The 20,226-nt window shown below is 44.8% G+C and overlaps 1 protein-coding gene across 5 annotated transcripts in view; it reads left to right on the forward strand.

Annotated features, from left to right (window-relative positions):
* Positions 1 to 296: 296 nt before the first annotated feature.
* FYN (FYN proto-oncogene, Src family tyrosine kinase) overlaps positions 297 to 20,226 on the forward strand; it is a 140,510-nt gene continuing 120,580 nt past the window's right edge. For 4 of the 5 annotated variants that reach the window (XM_087774425.1, XM_087774420.1, XM_087774424.1 and 1 more), the window contains exon 1: positions 297 to 693. The gene's annotated coding sequence lies outside the window, so the exon portion shown is untranslated. Of the gene's footprint in view, positions 694 to 1,337; positions 1,356 to 20,226 lie in introns of those variants that run through there. The other variant, XM_087774422.1, reaches the window with a different exon arrangement.

A 20,226-nucleotide genomic window follows, 5' to 3' on the forward strand; every position in this document is an offset into this window, starting at 1 on the left:
CGGCACGGCCCCGCCGGGCACCCGCGGGCCGCCCGAAACGGCTGCCGCTACCCGGGGGCGGCGGCCGGGCGCTGCCCTCCCCGCGGCCGCGGCCACCGGGCGCTGAAGGGGCCGCCTCGCCCGCCCCGCCCCCCCCGCCGCCCGCCAATCAGAGCGGCGGCGGCTGCCAGCCGCGCCTCGCCATAGGCCGGCGGCGCTGCCAGTCTGGGGCCGCCCCCGCGGCGGGGCGCGGCGGGCGGGGGGGAGGTGGCTGCCGGCTCCGTGCGGGCGGGCGGGCGAACGAGCGGGGCCGGGCGGCGGCGGCGGCGGCGGCGCTGCTGCGGTTGCGCCATCTGTCAGGAGCCCCGGTGGGAGGGGAGCGCCCGAGCCGCGCTCGCCCGGGCGGAGCGGAGCGAAGGCGAGGCAGCAGCAGCAGCAGCAGCAGCAGCAGCAGCGCGGGGAGCCCGTGCGAGCTCATCCCTGCCCAGGCTTCGGCTCCCCCGCCGCACGAAGCCGCCGCCTCCGCGCCCGGCCGGGGCTCGGCGCAGCGCGTCTGCCCGCGGGGAGAGGCAGCGGCGCCCGGAGCAGCGCCCCTCGCTGCGGGCGGGCGGGGGCAGCGGGCGGAGGAGCGGAGCGAGGAGGATGTGAGAGCGGCGGCGCCGCCCCGGCCCCGCGCTGAGCCGAGCCGCGCCGAGCCGCGCCGCGCCGCCTCAGGTAACGGAGGGGCCGCAGCCCGCCGCGCCGCCGCCGCCCGGGGGAGCGGGGGCGGGGGGGGACGGGCGGACGGATGGATGCTGCGGCGCGTTTGTCTCCTTTGTGCGCCCGAGCGGTGAGGGGGTGCGGGGGCTGCCGGGGAGGGGAGGCGGCCGCGCCGCTGCGGGTGTCTCCCACGCACCCCCGCCGGCAGCCGCCGGCCGCGGCCCGGGGCGCGGGGAGGGCCGGGGGCAGCGCCGGTGCCCGGCGGTGCGGGGCCGGGGGTCGCCCCTGGCCGCGTCCCCCCCGCCCCGCGGCAGCCGGCCGGGGCGAGGGGAGGGGGCGCAGCACAGGGCTGTATTTGTTGCCGCCGAACTGCGAAAAAGGGGAGGAGGGAAATAAATAAAAAGAGCTTCTCTCCCTCTGAAATAAATCGTATAGGTTTTGCGCGTCTGTAACAAAGGCCTCTTTCAGGGAAGAAAGAAGGGACGCACAAAATGCCCAAGGGTGGTAGGATGTGAAAAGAGGCTTGTTTCTTGTCTTTCCCCTAGAGCCTCTCTGTTCCTCCCCAGATGAGGCCGCTGATCCGGTGCCAGTTCCTTTCCAGCCACATTTCAGATTAGCGAGATACCAAACGCCACACCATGGGTGCCAGCGTTTTGCTGCGTCTGCAGAGCTACGGTGTACGTGTCGCCCGACCTCCTTAATAACGCTCAGTTTGGTTTCTGCTTCCTCGGGAACTCGCCTTGTTTCTTCTCCGTGTGGATTTTGCGTGTGCGTGAGTGCTAGGAGAGGGCCGGGGAGGGAAGGGGGTCACTTTGTGAAAACAAGACCATGATGTCTTGGTCTGTTCAGCAGTGACAGGGAGGGCAGGGCTGAGTCGGTCAGTGCTGGAGGAGAAGGTTTAGGCTGAGTGGAAAGCAACCCTCTGCAGTTGTCCATCAATCATTCTGATACGCTCTGATTCTTAAAATGCTAAATAACAAGTGGGAACGGACCGAGCTTTAGAAATGCATGCACAGTACTGGGAACGCCTTTGAGACCTTGTCATTTTCCTCCTTGTATACAACCTCCTTAACTCCCACATCCTTCCTTCCACCATCCCTGCAGCTGTAACACTTTCCAGTATCTCCTCCCCACACACCCATCTTTTTTTTTTTTTTTTTTTTGATATCTTTTTAACTAGCTTAGAACAATTGCAGGTGAAGATCTGTTTGTTTATGTGCTGGTGGAGGAAGTGTTTTCATTAGGGTTGACTCGTCTGATCTCCCATGAGGAGGAACAGTAAGCTAAAGGGACACTGTCAACTTGAAATCCGGAGAATGTGCATGATGAATGGAGAGCTGTGTCCAATATTACACCCACCGTCGAGCTCCCTGCTGGAGATCTGTGGTTTTTATAAGCCTGTCTTCTGACTGTGTGGGTTTGTCATGCAGTGAAGGAGTAAAAACACACTTCAAACAAAGTTCTGTTAAGTGAACAAAGGAGGCCAGAAGAAAAATACCAGAGTGGGAAGGGTAGGGAAGGCAGCATCTCCAACTTCTCAGTCACATCCATTGAAGCCACTGCTTGATCCAGTGGGAAACTGGAGGGCAGAGAAGTTCATTGTTCAAATTAAATGTTTACTTAGTATCCATAAAGTGGAAAGGTTGTTACTTTCCCCGCAGTGGTACAAGAGTTTTCAGCACCTTGATGTATATGCTCAGAAAACTGGTAGCGCTTGATGGATGTCAGTAGATCTGTTACTTTTCACAATTTTTAAAGAACAACTTTGAGAAGGGAATCTTGGAAAAATAACAATGGGTTCCTTCCTGAGGCTTTTTTTTACCCCACGAAGCTGTGATTTTGATGAAAAAGAGAAAGGAAGATGACCTAATTAATGCCTTCAACGTTTGTATTTCATTGGTAGTAAGCTGCAGATTTCTCTTAGTTTGTTGAAATGTTCAGATGTTTCTTAGAAGTGCCTGTAAGACTGCTTCTTCTCCACCTCTAACAAATTACTGCCTCATTTGCGTGGCTCCTCTTTGGCAAAAATAAGTATTTCCAATATGAGGTTGTCTAATGGTAGGCCACTGGCTGTGGTGTTTTGTGGTTTATGCTTCAGGCATGTTGTTTCAGAAATATCGTGTTGCCTGCTGGTGGAAGATGTAGTGGCGTGATATACCAGTTAAGGATAAAACCCTGAACAGGCTTCTCTAGAAATTGTTTTGATGTTGAATAAATACATGTCTTCAGTGAAGGATAAACAACTTTGGCGTGTGGGCATGGCAGTTGATGTAAGGCAGAAGTGATGAAGGTGCTACAGAGAAATTGCTTATTAATCATTTTCATTTTAAGTATCTTTAAAAGTTAGGGCCCACTGACAAATTTCTATTTCATTTGAGTAAGATAAAGCATTGCTGACGAGCTAGATATTTTTGAGGTACTGTACTAGATTTCACAATAACTTTATACGAAATGCCTGAATAGTGTCATCTGAAATGCATGGGTGCAGCCTGACACGGAGAGGACCTCTGTGGCCACTGGCCCTATGGCTTAGCCCAATTAACCCAAATATACTAATCCGGACATGGTATGGTCTGCACTGGATTTACGGCGTAATAAAATTGTGGCTAGACTAGTGAAAACTGTCCGGTGCCTTTGCAATGATTTAACACTGTAATATGATACATCTACAGTATCATATATTTAGTTGTGTTAAAGAAGGCTTGGAGTTGTTGCCCACCTTATGTCCGATTACTTTTATTTAACCAGCACCTTCACTTTGCTGTCTTGCTGCATTATAGTGTTTTTACTTCAGGGAGAGAAAGAGTTGCACGCATGTGTTTTCCCTTCCTCCTTCTCCTCTCTGGGACCCACATTAATATTTGATTCAAACTTGTTTTGTAAAGTTCTGCTTAAGTCAGATTGGGCACTACTTTGAATGTTTAATAACGATGTTTGTTTGTGTCACGGACAGCGCTTTGTAATTTGCTTTATGGGCAGGTCTGCTGCTGGCAGTGTGTGTTGTCAAAGTGACCTTCCTTGGAGAGGGAGAAAACCAGTAACTCCTGGCCCTTTCCCACCCTGCAGCTCCCACAGAAGTGTCTTCACAAGTGATTTTGACCCATTACTCCAAAAACAGGACTCGAACTGACAAATTTAATTCACCCGAGCAGTCTCATTGAAATCTAGCAATTAAGGACTCCTTTGCTGACAAAAGGCCTACAGATCTGTATCGTGCAAGTCAGCAATTTACTTAGGGCGAAACCCACAAAAGGGTTTGCATGCTTCAGCGTGGAGCATCCTGAGGCCTCGCTACCGGGGCGGTTGCAACCCCTGCGGATCTCGCACCCCTGAGCGAGGGATGTGCCTGCTTGCTGCACCGTGCTGAACACATTGGGCACCTCGGAGCCGCACTCCCCACTGCCGATGTGCCTGGGGAAATGCTGCCTGGGCCACCCAGTACAAACTGCCTCAGAAAGAGGTGAAACTCCAGTGGTGCATCTGCCTGCCTGATGGGATGTCTTACCTGGCATCACAGTGGCTTGCTCTTATCGTCTAAAAACCCCAAGCTGCTCTCAATAAGATAGTAATTTAAAAAAGAAACAGCAACTTACATTTTGTATTTCAATAGGTGACAAACTCACAGGTGTAGAAGAATTGGGATTTTTGCATCCTCTCACGCGTTTTGCCCTTAGTGCCTGACTTTCTTCTAGACTGCAAAATGACGAATCCAGATGAAAGGTGAAAGGTTTAAGCTGTTTCGGTACATCCGAGACGCGTCCGATGCTCCTTAAGGAGTGCGTGGGCCTCCTTAGCGTGGTGCTGTGGGGCAGTCTCGCTTCTTAACGTGCCCAAGCACTGGTTTGGTTTCAGGCAGGTAATCCGCCTCTCGGTTTGAGAGTGGTCAAGTTAAACCTGTTGGCGGGGGATGTCCTTGAGCCCTGAAACTAGAAACAGGCTTGACCTTATGGGAATCTGCAGCCAAGGAGAAGCGCCCTGTTCTCCTTACCACTGGCTGCAGGAAAACAATGACATTTTGTAAAGGATTTTCAGAACTTTCCTTCACTTGGAACGGGAACAAAACTGAACAATATCAGCACTTTTTCTGGGGGAAGTGAAAAATAAAATTACTTCAAGTCAATCAAAACATGTCGCTTCATCTTACTTCTGACTGTTTTGAATGGTAACTTGCTATGAAAGCAAGGATTTCAACTCAAAATATTGGCACCTGTTTGGAACAAAATGGAACCTTTGACATTTTGACTTTTTACTGAAGTATAACATCAGCAACAGTTTTATGGAGCTTTTAGATATGGCTAGAACTAAATTTTCTTGCAGAAAATGACTGTTGGATTTTTCCTGACTAGCTCTACTCCTTGTATACCATGAATTTGAATGAACGTTTTTCATCTGAAGAAGCCATCAAAAAGCTAGCCTGGCAATATCAACTGATTTGAATTAGATGGCCTGAGTGAAATCGTTTTTTCAGCAGGCGAGAGGACAGCAAATGAATTTTAAACTTGCTGTCCTTCCCAAAATGCAGCTCCTTTTTTGTATCAAAGGCATCCCAACTTCAATGGATCTGTAGATCTTGTTTGTGACAAGGTGACATGGGGAGAGGTTATCCCATGTTTTCCAGCTCAGCTCCTCCTGACTCAGGGAAGTCTTGCGCCTCTGAAAGTTGTTTGTTCCACACTATAATTTTCTAGAGTATCTGTGAGTAATAAGTCCTACTTGATTAAGCCGGTAACCTGCATTCTTAGAGCAAGTTAGCTGATGTTCTTCACATTGAGACATGGTTTAATATGATGAACTATACAAGGCATCTGCAATGTGAGAATGTTTTGATAGGAACAGAAAAAGTCGCCCCTCTACGCTTATTTATTTTATCTTATTTTGGTGGGTTTTTTAGGAGGCAGCAATGACTGGATGCCTTTTATAGCCTAGGGAAGTTCTTTGTCCCATCCTGCTTTAGGTACCCTGTGGCTACAACCAGAAAGGAGGGATGTTGAGAAGCAGCTGTCGAGTGATGCGCTCAGTGCTTTGAAGTACGAAGCAGCCCAGCCAGAGCTCCTCAAAGGAGCCAGAGCTACTTTTAATAGTATCAGATCCTGTACTGTGAGAGCAATTACTGGTCTGTCCCCAAAACGCGTGGCCCCATGGTTGGTGGCACTATCAGCAGCCATCCCTGAATGAAGGCTCTACCTCTCATAGTACACTTTGCTCACAGCTCTTGGGGTGGCCTGGGGAGGAGCTTCCTCACCTCCTCGATGCTGCCTTGCAACAGCTCTGGGAGCTCTAAAAGACAGATAAACATCTAAAACCCTGGCTGTGTAAGGGCTGTAACAATTTATTTTAACCTGAAATGGAGACCTTACATGTCAGGCAAAATGTACCATCAGTACTGAAGCTTCCAGAAATGCTTGAAAAATGTTGTTTTATTCACCACTTAAACTTGCAAATAACTCTTGTTTTAGCAATTTTTTGGAGGAGGAAGGAAGAAACCTCAAATGATTGGCTTGACTTGGATGAAATATCTTCTCTGTTGAAATTGTCCTTTTCCTCTTGGCTCCAGTTTTCCCATGTTAACAGATTTGACTGAAACAGTTTTGGAGCCTTTTTGGTATAGTCCAGGATGAAAATATTATTGCCAGATAATTTTTATCTTGTCAGGCCTCAGTTTTCTGTATGAAGCTATACAGACAAGTTAAACAGGATATGAGAATGAAGATTAATATTCAGGTTTTTTTTAAGAAAAACGTTTCTGTTCCATGAGAGTTCTCTAATCACCATATCTGGTGGTTCCTAGCATCCTTTTTCTTTAGAATTTCTATTATTTTACTTGTGGGTTTTTTTAAACAAATGAACTTTAACATTCGTCTGAAGGCTTTTTATTGTATTAATAAAGACCTTCCAACCTCCCTTGTTTTAGCATAACCTGTGTGTGAAAGAGCACTTTGTGTAACGTTGATCTTTGACTTGCAGCTGTACCACTTACAAAAGAGGCAGCTCTGAAGGTTTTCCTGGCATGGCTTTGGAATATCATGCAGTTCCTATCTTGGCTTCTGATATCAGTGTACAGATAATTGTTGATTTTTTTTTTTTCTTTTACAAATATGTTGTTTTCCCTTTTGTGCCTGACCTTTAAACTGGAGAATTGCTCTGAAGTTGATGCTCTTGCCCAAAATAATTGGGAAGACTTGTTGCTGGTTAGTTCAGAAGTTGTCCAAGCCAGAAGCCATGACAGCGTGCTGCGTCGCAGCATCGTGCTGGGAGATGAAAGTGCTGGGCACCTAGCTGGGGCTGAGATTAGCAGCGACGTTGGTGAATGACCTCACGTCAACTCTGGGCCATCGGTGAGGCATGCAGTAGGAGTGCTCGTGGACTTTTTCTCTCTCTTTTTAGCCGCACAGACTTCACGACTATGTTAATGAGGACTGTAGCTATCTCTATATCAACCAACATCCTGTGACTCTGGGGGCCGTATCAACTGTCCAAAAAAAAAAATACAGCTGAAGCTTGTCTGTTACTTTCTAACTTCTGGACTTGTATCAGTTCTCCACAGAAGTACTTTTACTTCTTCTGGGACAACTTAATCCCATACCCGGTCGTTTCTTAGGACTTAGCATAAGACCAGCTGATACCCCTGTTTGGAAGATGGCGATGGTTGCGTCCTACAGCCAGCTGCTTTTACCCCGGGGGGGGAGGAGAGCAGGTGTAAGAGAAAGCAGCTCTCAGACCATTAAAAGAAAGAATATTTGTTTGTTCTTGGGACTGGGTTTTTCTTTGTGGGCAGCCTCTCACTAGGAAGCAATGATATATTTTTTGCAGGGAAAAAAAAAGCATCTCTAAGACTCGGAATGAAAACCTCTATTGTCTGACTAGGCAATTAGACTGTTTCTTGTTTTAAACTATATGTAAATGCTTAGTGTTTATTTTTAGTGGTGAGGTTAATGGCGGGGGGTTTTTTTTATGGTGAAGTTAATGACCTCTTGCATGTTTTTAGACCTCTCTGTGGACAGGTCCTCTTGCACACTGTCGCTGTATGCTAATAATGTTTGAAAACGGGCAGGTCTGAATAATAAGATTTCAGAGGCAAACCCACATCCAGTAAGATTTTTGTCTGAAGACCAGCAAAAATGCCGGTTCTGTTGCCTATCTGCTTTCCTGGGAAGCAACTGAAAACTCCTAAATTTCCTTCTGGGATTTGGCTGTGAGATAGCCAATAGATTGTGAAATTTCTAGTCGTTATCACTCCAGGCAGCATTTGAATTGGTGATTTCAGCAAGAGACATTCTAGGTCCCATTTCCAAATTAATTGATGTTTTGCTGGTTTCACTCTTCAAGAAGGAATAAAACTATTGAAAGCTAATCCTTTGAATAGCACAGTATCTGAGGTCATTCATAATTTTCATTTAAAGCCTTTAGCCGAATATGCAGGCCTTCTGTTCCAAATATTAAGTTCTCCAGGTGTCTTTGAATGGTCAGCAATCTTACATTCGTAAGACCTCATACTTTGAACTGGTAAGGAGGAATAGCAACTGTATTTTTATTTTATTTTTATTGTTTAATCTCTTATATTTTGTTCAGAAAGACTAAGGCAAACCACTTTTAAAAGAAAAAAAAAATTCAAACAAACACACGTGTTTAATGCAGCCCATTTTTTTAGATGTTATCACTGTTGAAAAATGGTGTAGGCCCATCAGCCGACAGTTGGCATGAGGTCAGTGTACAGCTTGCAAGCTGAAGAGCCAGATTTAACTCTCAGCGTAACAGGCTGTATGCTCTCAAAAAAACACACATAGTGTTGGCTTCACTTTCTTTTGACCACCTCTCTAGGAGTTCCCCTTTTGTACGAAATGTAATGAACCCAAAAGTTAGGCTGAGAAGAGAGCTGCTAAACGCTGTGACCTTGTGGAAGAAACATCCCTTACATCTGAAGGTCAAAAATGACCTTGTGTGCATTGGGGGAGGTAGAGGACGAGCACTGACTGTCTTTCTTGCTTAGGGCAGCATTACTGACATGCTTAAAAACTGCAGAACTCCTTGTCCTAATGCCCAAGTGGGGCTGCCAAAAAGGAACAAATAGGGCTGCGGACAAAGGGCACAGGGAAGACTGTCTCCCTCTTCCTCCTCCTTGGTCACTGCAGGCAGGACAGGGAGAGTATCAGTTCGCACTGCTTGATGACTTGACAGTCAGAACAATTTGCTGCCAGTCCTGTAAAAGGTTAAAAAACTTCTTTCATTTATAGTCTTTCTTTTAAATTGTGGGCTTCCTCTGGCATCAGTGTGATTCAGTGACTTCTTTAAGGGTGAGGTGACCTTGTCCCTGCTCTTGTTACATTTTCTGCAAGTCTTAATTTGAACTGTTGTAAGACTACGTTATTTGGGGTTTTTTTTGTTTCCTCCCCATGCAAAAGAGTTAGTTCTGCACTATGAAGCTGACTGTATAGCTGTAGTTCTTAAACGAGTCAGCCAAATTTTGCTTTTGTGGTCAACTCCTCCACAATTTGCCACATAAGTTTGTGTCTTACAAAAGATAGTTGTCACCCTTTTAAAGCTAATGTAGCACAGCAGGACTGTGCTGAGAATAATCTGGACCTGAATGTGGACGATGGGTCAAAAAAGCATTGCTTTGGGTTTACTTCCTTGGGTAGAGCAGGCCTCAGACTCGAGATGATACATCTGCACGGCACTATGCCGAGGTGGATGGGAGAGCTCATGTGTGAGAGTCGGGATAGCCCCAGCAGCCTAGGAGGAGCATCGTGCCAACGTGCCTGCACCGCTTCCAGGACCACCATGATGGGTTCATAGTAGTTGTGAATGTATCTGTGTAGCAATGTGTGGTGCTGTAGAGGCTGTGCTTTACTTTTTGACACAAAAAAGAAGAAACAGGAGAGCACTGACCTGAAAGAGTAGACTAACTAGATGAATGTTCATTTTCACAGTACCAAAGACTACTCAAACTAGATTTTTTAAAAAATTGCTACGAAACTTAAAATAAATCTTTTTTTTTTTTTACATTATCTGCCCCGCTGAATGTGATTATGTTCCTCAGGAGCTCCATCTATAACAGCTGCCCACAAGCTTTAAAATGACATAGTGCTGCAATTGCATGCAGTGTTTAATTTTCAATCTTCTTTTTTTAAAGAAGGATGCAATCGCCATTCAAATTATGTCACCATGAGAGTGGGAGAGTACTTCTTGATGAGTGAGATCTTTTCAAATTAAACTAGTTTAGAGGGCTTGCTGTCTCAAATTGAATTTTGAAGTGTTAATACATTTCTGTGGATCTCTTAGTGCCACTGGACCATTGTTAACACTCTCTTCCAAAAGTGAAATATCACAGATCTTAAGAGAATGCAGGTATGAACAACTCTGCAAGGGAAATAAGATCTGTGTTTTCCAATAATGCAGTCACCCCAAACTGCGATAAAGAATTTCTTCCGTAATCAGCAATATGTTGCCACTGTGAGGTATAATGTCTGAGAAAATATCTCGAAAATGGCGGTCAAACTGCATCATGTAGATTTACTTCATGATTGTTGGTATGGGAACTTGCTAAACCTGTGTATATCATAACAAGTATGTAGCTTTGGACTCTTTCATATCATGCTTTAAACCTAGTGGGGAAAAAAAAAAAAAACCCAACTAGTTTTGTTTGAAGGAATGATCACCTACAATTTTTTTGTTTGTTTTTTGGTTTTTTTTTCCTTCCCCCAATCATATTATAAAAAATTATTTTCTGTAACTGAGCTCTCTCTAGAGCTAACAGACTTCTCTTATAAAAGTACTTTTAAATAGTTCTTCTATTAAACTACTTTTTAATAGTCCTTCTAATTTCTCCGAGATGAGCTCTTCTTCCTTTTAAAATTTAACCAGAAGAATCTAGGTTTGAAGGGACCTCTGGAAATCATTTCCCTGCACAGAACAGGGCTAACCTCAAATCCGAGTCTAACTTCAAAGCCGAGGCCTCATCCAGTCAGGTTTTGAGTATCTCCCAGGACAGATTGAACAAACCCAGCTCTCGAGACCTCTCCTTCATACATCAAGTGCTGGAGCATCTTGGTGGCCATCCACTGGACTCACTCCAGTATGTCAATCTTTCTTTTCCCAGGACTCCCAAAACCAGACCGAGTACTCCAGATGTGGTCTCACAAATGCTGCATAGAAAGAAATAATTACTTCCCTCCACCTGCCAGCTAATTAGATTGCTTACTTGGTGCCAGATCTTCAGTTGCTGTCAGTTGTCTTCACTTCCCTCAAGCTGGAGTGGTGGAAATTCTCCCTTGCAGGGGAGTAGTTGTAGGCTTCTCTGTCACTTCAAAAAGAGCTGGACAGAGATGGCCCTCTGCTTCAATTACATGAAGCAGATGACCAAACCAGTGTTTACATACACAAAACTGCAAAGGTTTCCATTTCCCTGTAGCGAATTTTTGCACCAGACTTTCACGCTGCATACAGCAATATAACCTGAAGCAATAAGATTGTATCACAGGGATTATTTTGGTAAAACAGTGAAGAAAATGCATAGTAAACAGCATATGCAAAGAGATGCATTGTCTTTACTTTCCTGGCAGTACTTTAGCTATTAGCTAAGTTACCCACTTTAAAGTTAATGTTTGGTAGCAAATATGAGGATTGAAATAACAGGCATGCCACCCAGATGAGCCTCACGGGAGCTGTGGGACAATAACACGTGCTTAAGGTTTTATACCCAGGAGGTGTTTTTTCTCCACTAGATGTCTGAGACTCTGTCATTGAGAGTTGTGCTGCTATTATAGGTGACTGAAGTACACGTGACTAGCTATAGTCTGTGCTTTTTAAAGGTTTAATCTTCCTACACTATTTGATTTTTATTTTTTCATATATTTCTTTTCAAACACACACAAAATTAAAATTTTATTATTAATGGTTTAAGTACTTAAATTAATATTTGCCTGAAAAAAAAACAGAACAGTTAGAATAAAAGAGAAACGCACAAGCACCACCAAACGTGTGATCGTGGGACTTGTCCTGCAGTTGCTGCTGCTTCGAAGAGTGTGTGGCTCACATCACCTAGCTCAGGCGTCCTCACACCCCACTGTGGGAGAGCAGCTGAAGGCGTAAATCTTCTACATGCATATGCCTGCTTTAATGTGTAAGATACTAGTATTTAGCTTAGGAAATTCCGGCTCCTGAAAAGCTGTGGCAAGGTAAGTGTCTGGAGTGTTGAGTGGGTACTGTCTGCTGCTCGGCCAGCTGGTGGTGAGGGAGGTGGCTGGGCTGAGGGGTTGCTGTGCCTTGGGGACCTCCTGGGTATCTTGGTACAACCAAAGAAGAAAGAAGCCTTAAAAGCCCAGTGGGTGTAAAAGGAAGCATCGGTAGAGAGGTTTGAGGTGGTGAAGATGGGCAAGGGAGGGGAATTGTTAGGCTTCCCCCCCCCTGCCCCCCCCACCCCCTTCAGTATTTGTCCCCACCAGGGAACTTCTTCAAAGTCTCCCTTCCAACTCTGGCTGTTGCCTCCACTGTTTTCCTCCTGTGATGTTTCTTTGGGTGTTCATTCTGACTCTGTGGCACTGGCTGTGGCCGCCAGAGGCTCTTTTAGAGGTCCCTCTTTCAGCTGTTTTGTTCCCATAACCCTGCTTACAGAAATCCTGTCTTCATGTTTGCTTACCTCAGTCTCCTCCGTTGCTCACCTTCCTTGCCTTGCCCACAAATCCTCTCATCTTCCAATGCAAACGAGCTGTTTATCCTTGAGCTAATGGGTGTTCACAATGCTCCGATCATAATGCTGCGGAACTGCTTATATTCACGGCGATTAAAAAATAAAAAGCTGGATTATTTTTTGCCCTACCCCAGAGACTTAGTTGTATATTTTCACTCCCTACAGTTGTCACTGTAGGTTGAGTTGACTGGGGCTCAGAGGTGAGTAAGAAGCCTCTCCTGGTACGGAAACGAACCTTGGGTTACACAGCTCGTTTGGGTTAACCAGGCAACGCTGCATAGCAGAAGGATAGTGTGTAAGAGCTATGCCAAAGTGGAGGCTTACTACTAAACTGTTCCCTGTGTTATGTGGAGAAATGTGGAGTTTTGCCTATTGACAGTGATAAATGCACCCCCCGGACCCCTTGGGGACACAGACCTTCCCCAGGTACTACTGGCAGTGCTGGAGAACAGCTCTTGCCATGGCTGCTCAGGTGAGGTTGACCATCTCAGGAGGGTGTGTGCTTTTATTTATTTGCTTTTATTTTAGTCAGAAACTAGAATCACTTGGTGCCATATATAAGCTCTCATGGGGGAGATGGTGAAAGTTTAAAGCATTTTGAATTTTTGTTCTGGTTTTGATCTAAGTTGTGTGAAAAGCTCACCAGCTTTCTGGTGTTTGGTGGCAGCTTGAGTAAAATAGTTTCAGTGGGAAGATGAGGGGGATGTATATCAGCTCATACTTAATATTTGTTTAAACAGGTTATGCAAGATAACTTAGGTTATTGTTAGCAAACTAGAGAAGTCACAAAAGGTGTCCTTCTCCAAAGAGTGTAAAGTATATTATTTTGGTAGAAACTCTGGGAGATAAGGCAACAGCATTGAGCGCAGGAGATTTGATACCTACTCCAGACAATGCCAGCACCTTCAGTCTGCTGCATCCTGTCCCTGATCACATATTTGAGTAGAATTTGGATGGTGGCAGGACTGGAAGCAAGTGTTACCAACCCCCAGTGTTTAAATATTGCAGTGGTTTTGGAGGAGAGGAAGAATGGGCTGGAGTTTGGAGCTGGAGATATTACATTGGTTCACTGGGCCACCGAGGTCCAACCTAGTCTGGTGGGAGCTGCCACTGAAGATCTCAAAGGTTGCTGTCTTTTTCTTATGGAGTAAATGTGTGGGTGCTTGTTAACACCTTCTAATTAAATCTAAGATATCTAAATCATGTTGGAGATCAGTTCCACCGGTGTGACTCAAGTATTTTTAATATATGTATTTTGATTGCCCTGTCTGGAAGACTAGTTAGTAGAGTTGATTTGTGGCTAATATATGCTGTTTTGAAATTGCTGGTACATAGATGGGTGTAATAGAGGCTGATCCTAAAAATGTTCTCAGTTGTCTTCTTCTGTTAATGCTGGCAGATGTTTCCAAGCAATACACTGACTTCTTTGTATATCGTTTTAATTCTCTCTGGAAAAAAAAAAAAAAAAAAAAAAAAGAAGCAAAGGCCTCTATAAAAGGAGTGGTAAGAGCTGGGGCATTGCTCAGTATGAGGCACTTGAGGCCATCCCAGTGTGCAGTTTAGGAGGAATAAGTAATTTAAAACCACTTTCTTTCCTCTGTTTTGCAATAGTTAAAGCCCACCAACTCCTCCCCCACCCAAATATCATACTCTCCTGAAAATGCAGATGCGTTCCAGGATAGCTGACCTTCAAGCACACCCGCTGCCTGTATGCAATATGTGTGTGAACCAAAAACATCAGAAATGGACCTTTTATGTTATAGATGTGAGTCAGATTTTTTTTTTTTTCCCATCCTCTCATGACTTTATTCTCTGACAAGCTTGTGGTGGCTTACTGCTTGAAAAGCGGCTCGTTAGTTTTTGACCCTAAGCACATCACATATTGACTGCTGTTTTAAGGTGGCTCTTTAATTCCTCTCGTTCTTTGTTGTAGGAATTTCCAAGTGTCAATCTTGTCAAGAATTACTTTTTAGCAACTTAAAACCAATTATCACATTTGCTAAAGAGGCAAAGCAAGGGATACAATGTATTAAAACAAAATAAAAAAAAGGGGGGTAGGGAGGGTCTCAAATAACTTAATTTACAAAATGAAGGTTTAGAGATTACCTTTGCTGGTGCACTTAAATCTGAGCATGTGCCACATGCTTGGGCTAGAGGTACAGTGCGTGTTATTGCCTGTATATGTAGGTAACTGGTTTTGAACAGTTTTTTCTTGGGGTTTTGGGGCTGGTTTCTTGGGGAGTGGGAGAACATGTTAAATAAGGAATCTGACCCCATTTTGACTCAAGGGGAGAGAGACCTGGATGATGATTTTTACTAGTTAGCAGTGGCTGAGCCCTGAAAAAAACAGCATAAACCTTCTTGGCAGTAGTTCTTGATTTTTTTTTTTTTTCTCTTTACCTGATGTTCACAAGAACTGCTAACCTAATTTTGGTATTCCTATGAGAACTCATTTATGATGAGTTGCCAGAAATTCCAAAATAAATTTTAAGTTCCTTGTTGGCACTTGTGGGTTGGGTTTCTTTGATTCGTTTTTTTAATACCATTTCATTTTTTCCCATGTACAAATTTGCTTTCTTTAGGAAGAATATTTATCAAACAAACTAAGCCTAATAATATGAAGTAGAATAAATACTTCAGGTCTACATAATGAATACTTGAAGATTTGTGCTACTTTACGGCTTCCTGAAACTGTACTTGCAGTCTCCTCTCCCTCTTGCTGTAGTGTGAGACCAAACAATAGTTCACTGTATATTGCAAAATTTTAAAAGTATTAAAGAGTATAGTGTGTTTTTTAATACAGAAAAGAGATAAATGTTAATGGATTTGTGTATATTCTGAATTTCCTGTAGGCATAAGTTCATTCACTTGTCCCTCAAACTTGGATCCTTTTGATCTCTAGGAGTAAATTTGAAGATGGCCATGAATGATCTTCATGACCGATTTTTTTCAGGCGAGGCAGGTATGCAGATAAGACACTATGCTTTTAACCCTCCTGGAAGGACAGTGAGACTCGGTGCTTATGGATGTCAGACAACTGAGTGCTGCCAAACTGAGTCAGCATGCATGTTTTGCTCGGCTAGCCGTAGCTCTTCTCTCATCTCTGTAGGGCATCAGGAGACAGGGAAGAACAGGGTAGGTGAAAGGGAAGGCTCAAGGATCCAAGCATCTAGAAAGCAAGGGGGGGAACAGGAGGACGCATCGGTAGGAAACAAAGCTTCGTTGGCCCAGTGATTACAACTTGGTATTTAAATTCAGTGACCCTTATTTCTAAAAAGTTCAAAATTGTAGCCGCTTGATACCTGAAGTAACAATTTTTTTTAAATGCAGAATCTTTGTCAGTAGACTTGTTTATCAACTTACATAGAGCAAAAGTAACCCAAGCCTCTTGAACTCACAATGGTCAATAGAGGATTTTAAAACCTGATAGCCAGTTTGCCTTCTAGGCATACCCAGCAATCTCCCAGACTTGCTCTACCAGCCAGTCACGGCATTTTAGTGACACGACTTGACTGCATCTGTGTCTGACTAATGTTCCTCCTGAAGTCGGTCAGAAAAATGGTTGACTTGTGTGTAACCAGAAATAATGCTTTACTATATTTAAATTCATGTGGGTAATACGCAGAATATGTAAAACTAATTTTCAATCTTTTCATCCTAGGAATAGGGATTTTTAACACCCTGAAAGTGAAATTTCATGTGTATCTCTTTCGTTCTCCATTCCAGGAACTGTCTGCCTGGTCCCTTTAAGGTCTTGCTGATCTGATTTCAGTGACAATTATGGGAACTACTTGGTATAAGAGAAATTTGGGGCTGAAAAGAGAAGAAAGGGGAGCAGACAAAACTTTTCATTCTGTTTCTAGGCTGAGATCTCTATCTCTGCTTTTGCATCTAGCAGTTTTGACTAGGGCCAGCCCTTTCCTCTTGAGAGTGTTGGGCTCTGAGCCTTTGTATTTGTTCTGTGTTTTCAACAGCAGCAAAGGTACCAGTCAACGTGCTGCTTTTTTCTGCGCTGCTTCTGCTTTGACTGGACTTCTTCAAGACAAATACATCCTCTAGAGAGAAAGAAGGAGGAGTGGGGGGAGAGGAAGAAACCTATTGCCGCAATTTTGGGGGGGTGAGAAACTTGGTGGTTTTTGGGAGTTCCTGTTAAACATCAGATGATTTGTCAGTTTTGTTAACCATCTCTTACTCTCTTCATTTTTTGTGGGTAAGCATCCTGCATTAGTTCTCATTGAGTAGGGCTGGACAAATTGTGCCACCTGGGCTTAATTTGGTATTTTCTTTTATTAAACTGATACAGTGAAAGGGATTTATCTGCCCGTATGAGGGCTTTAATGGATATATTCAAGATTTGACAATGCTTTTTTTTTTTCTTTATGTGTTACTAGTGTGGGGCTTGTCCTTCTGCCAGAGGCTGCTGCCCTTGTAGGCATGATGAAGTAGCGCTCTTCTGCACAGAGCTCTGAGTCGGACCCTTATAGTTACACTGAGGCATGATTTGTTTTGGTTTTACCCTCCTGCTAAAGTACAGAAACCTGTGAGAGAGTGGAAGGGATGTGCCTGCCCATCGCAGGCTGCGTATGCCTGGGCAGCTTGCTCAAACTGGGGTGTTGGCCCTGCTCTTGGTGAAAAGGGTAAAGGCGGGGGGTGGTGTCTGTCTGTCTGTCCACACTGCTGTTACTAGAGTACCTGGGCTGATATTTTAGTGCAAAGACATCCTGACAGCTGTAAGCTGGCTGAGCTGCAGGCATTTATGGTGTGGACATCTGCCCTCACCACAGAGATGATGGCACCCTAAACTCCAGTAGGTTTAGCTGTGGCTACTCACATCCAGCACAACCCCTTCTTTTCTTCCCAGTCACCTTCACCTAAACTGCTACACAGAAGTGTCTAGAAGGAAAATACCGTGTACATAGTAATTTGTTTTCATTATCTTCCTTGTGTTATATATTTGTGTGGGCTGCTAATACATGTCCAGAACAGATCATTTCACAGCTACTTCAGGGAGTTAGGAGCTTGCAGTTGCAATAGCTCTGCTGCTTTTTGAGAGAGACTTGCTACGCTCCTTATAAAGGAGAGTGTAGTGTTTGGAGATGTGTCACTCCTAAAGTGTTGCCAATACTTCTATACTACTAACCTACTGCTTCTGTAAGGGAAGTTGTTTTTCCTAAGTACTGGTATGGCAAAGAATAGTCTTTTATTGCCAGCTCAGTTACAAACACGTGCCCAGAGGTTTTTGGCTGGTGTCAGAGCGTGTACATCAGCAATGTTCAGTAATGGCTGCTAAGTGGGAGGAGTGCCTGCCCATAATCTCTACCAAGTATCTCACTTAGCTTTTTGCAGTGTCTGTATCCAGTACTGCCATAACATGTATGTATTCAAATCAGCGTTGACTCAGGCTAGGTCTTAAACCACAAAGCACACAGGCATGTTGAAATAAGGGCGGGCGCATGCAAGGCGAGGTGTTATGAATCTTGCTTTTCTGAGAACAGCTTCAGAGTGTGGCACAAAGTTGTGCATTGTAGAAACTTAGGACAGGGAAGGATCTTAAATTGTTCCTGCCCTAACGGTACGAGTTAGCACACAGTGAACACAGGTCATTACTGAATCCCAGAGGGTTCAAGGGAAGAGCATCTCCAACATGCCCAGCTGCTCTCTTCTACACTTCAGTTGTTGGAGAGTTTCTAATGTCCAGCTGACATCAGTGTTCGTACAGGGCATCTGTATTAATTATCTTCAGTGTACGTGGAGAAACAGAAGACTGGAAGGGTACAGGTCCTGAAAGCCTCTCTGTTATTCCTGCCTGCATTACTTATGCTAGTAAAATACACTGTCACTTTGTGCAAAATTCGCCTCTTTGTGAAAGCCTTCTCCATCTTTCAAGGCTGCTCATGTACTCCCTTCCCATTCTTTCTTCTTTTTAATCAACTTGACTGATTCCTCTAGCCTTTCTGCATAGGCCACGGCAGGGAAAAGACTTTCAAGCAGGTTGAGGAAGAAGTCATGGATTCCAGTCTGGTTTGTCTGATCTGGAGGTAATTGAACTGAGGATTTGAGGGCTTGGATTCCGTCTTTCTGCTTGGGTTCCTTCCTTCAGCAACAACCCATGAAATACATCGATAAGTGAAGTGTTGTGTACTCCCCTGCCCTTCCCCTCAATTCTGGTTAGTGCAAAGGTAGAAGCAGCATGAAGTTTCCAGTTTCTCCCTGAGCTTAAAAAGGAGAGATGGTGCATCAGCCTGCTGATTAATCACAGGCACTCATGTGATGAAAATTTCTCAGGGGATGGGAAAGGTTAGTTTGCTTTTAACAATCTTAAAATAGCCTCGTTTCAAAGAACGTTTCCATGATTTTTTTTTCCTTAAGTCAAGGATGCGCAAGTGCTTGCAGCGTTAGTGTGTGTGCGTTACAGTTTGGGTTTTAATTGCATGATGTGATCCTGGGCTTTCCAGTTGAGAAGATCCCTGCTTCCTTCAGTGCACCCAGGAGCACACTGAGACAGGAACAGGAGAGGTTGGCTCCTGCCGAAATACAGCTTCATCTGTCGCAGGAGCTGGGAGGTGCCACGTGAAAGAGGTAGGGAAGTTTGCAGGAAGGAAAAGGCAAGGATCTGCTAGGCATCTGGGAAAGAAAATCCACTTAAGCACACACTGTTATGAAAAGTGACTTATTTTGCTGTGTAACCATGCTAATAGACTGTGGGGTGACCGGAGAAGCGTCGAGTATGTGCAACTGCAAAGGAAGTCAATGGGCTCATTGCTGTGAGTGTACTGAATAGTCAGGCCTCAGTTGTCTCAAACTGGGCACCTAAATAAAGAACACTTTTGAATTTATCTTCCCTTTGTCATAAAGTGTCAATAATACTCCTGGTGTCTTAGGATGCTATAAAAAATGCATGCTTTGTGAGGGAAAACTCAGGCGCTGAGCAGTGCAGGGACCCATGAGTGAACTGGTTGTGTTTTCAGAGCAGGCTGGGAAGAGTATTCTGTGAAACGACCGTGAATGTCAAAACAAAAAAAAAAAAGAAAGTATTAAATGACCGCATTGAATAAGCCCCAGCCATTTTAGGCACTGAAGGAGACTGTGCTCTTATGGAAAACTTTCTGTGTGATCATGTAATTAAGAACTACATCACAGAGAAGTCACAGGCAGGTTGGGGAAGAGCAGGCAAACACAAGTGGCACAACCAGTAACAGCTCTGGAAAGTCTAGTGTTTGCGTGCATAACTTCATAACCTTAATATCTTTGTCACGCAAATGTGTGTAATTGATCTTTGAATACGAATCTGCAGTGAGATGACAGGGAGCAAAAGCTGAGGAGCGAAGCTTTATATTGTTCAGGTATGAAGCAGCACTCAATAACTGGAGAGGTCTCGCTACTAACTGGTGTTGCAAGTCAGCACATGTGAACCACGCTAATTCGCTGTTGCCTGCAGTGCTTGTGGCAAAGATGACAAACCAGCCTTTGTGCGAGCGAGAAACCAGAAAGACACAATGCCGAATGGAAATTTGGTGCTGTTGGGACTGTGGGCGTTTGCAGGCTCCTCATCTCCCTGTGCCTGCGGGTGGGAAGGTGTTGTACGCGTGGGGAGGGGAAATGGTCTGAGCCGCAGGTCGGCTTTCTGAGGCACCCGAGTGGGGTTAGAGACAGTGCAGTTTACGCTGTGAGGAAGCCTGGCACCCTGGAGGGTCTTACGACTCAGACTTCTCTTTTTCTAACTGTCTGGCTCATACCATGTGGGTTTGGGTGACCAAAGTGGCTTTTTTTTCTTTTTTTAAACACTAATAGTTAGGACTCTGGCCTGTACCATGCTAAGAGCTCTTCAGTTACAGAATGTGAAGCAGCTCTGTAATGGATAT

Source organism: Nipponia nippon, unplaced genomic scaffold (assembly GCF_047370975.1).
Source record: "Nipponia nippon isolate SJK-2023a ecotype South Korea unplaced genomic scaffold, ASM4737097v1 scaffold_4, whole genome shotgun sequence".
Lineage (NCBI taxonomy): Eukaryota > Metazoa > Chordata > Aves > Pelecaniformes > Threskiornithidae > Nipponia > Nipponia nippon.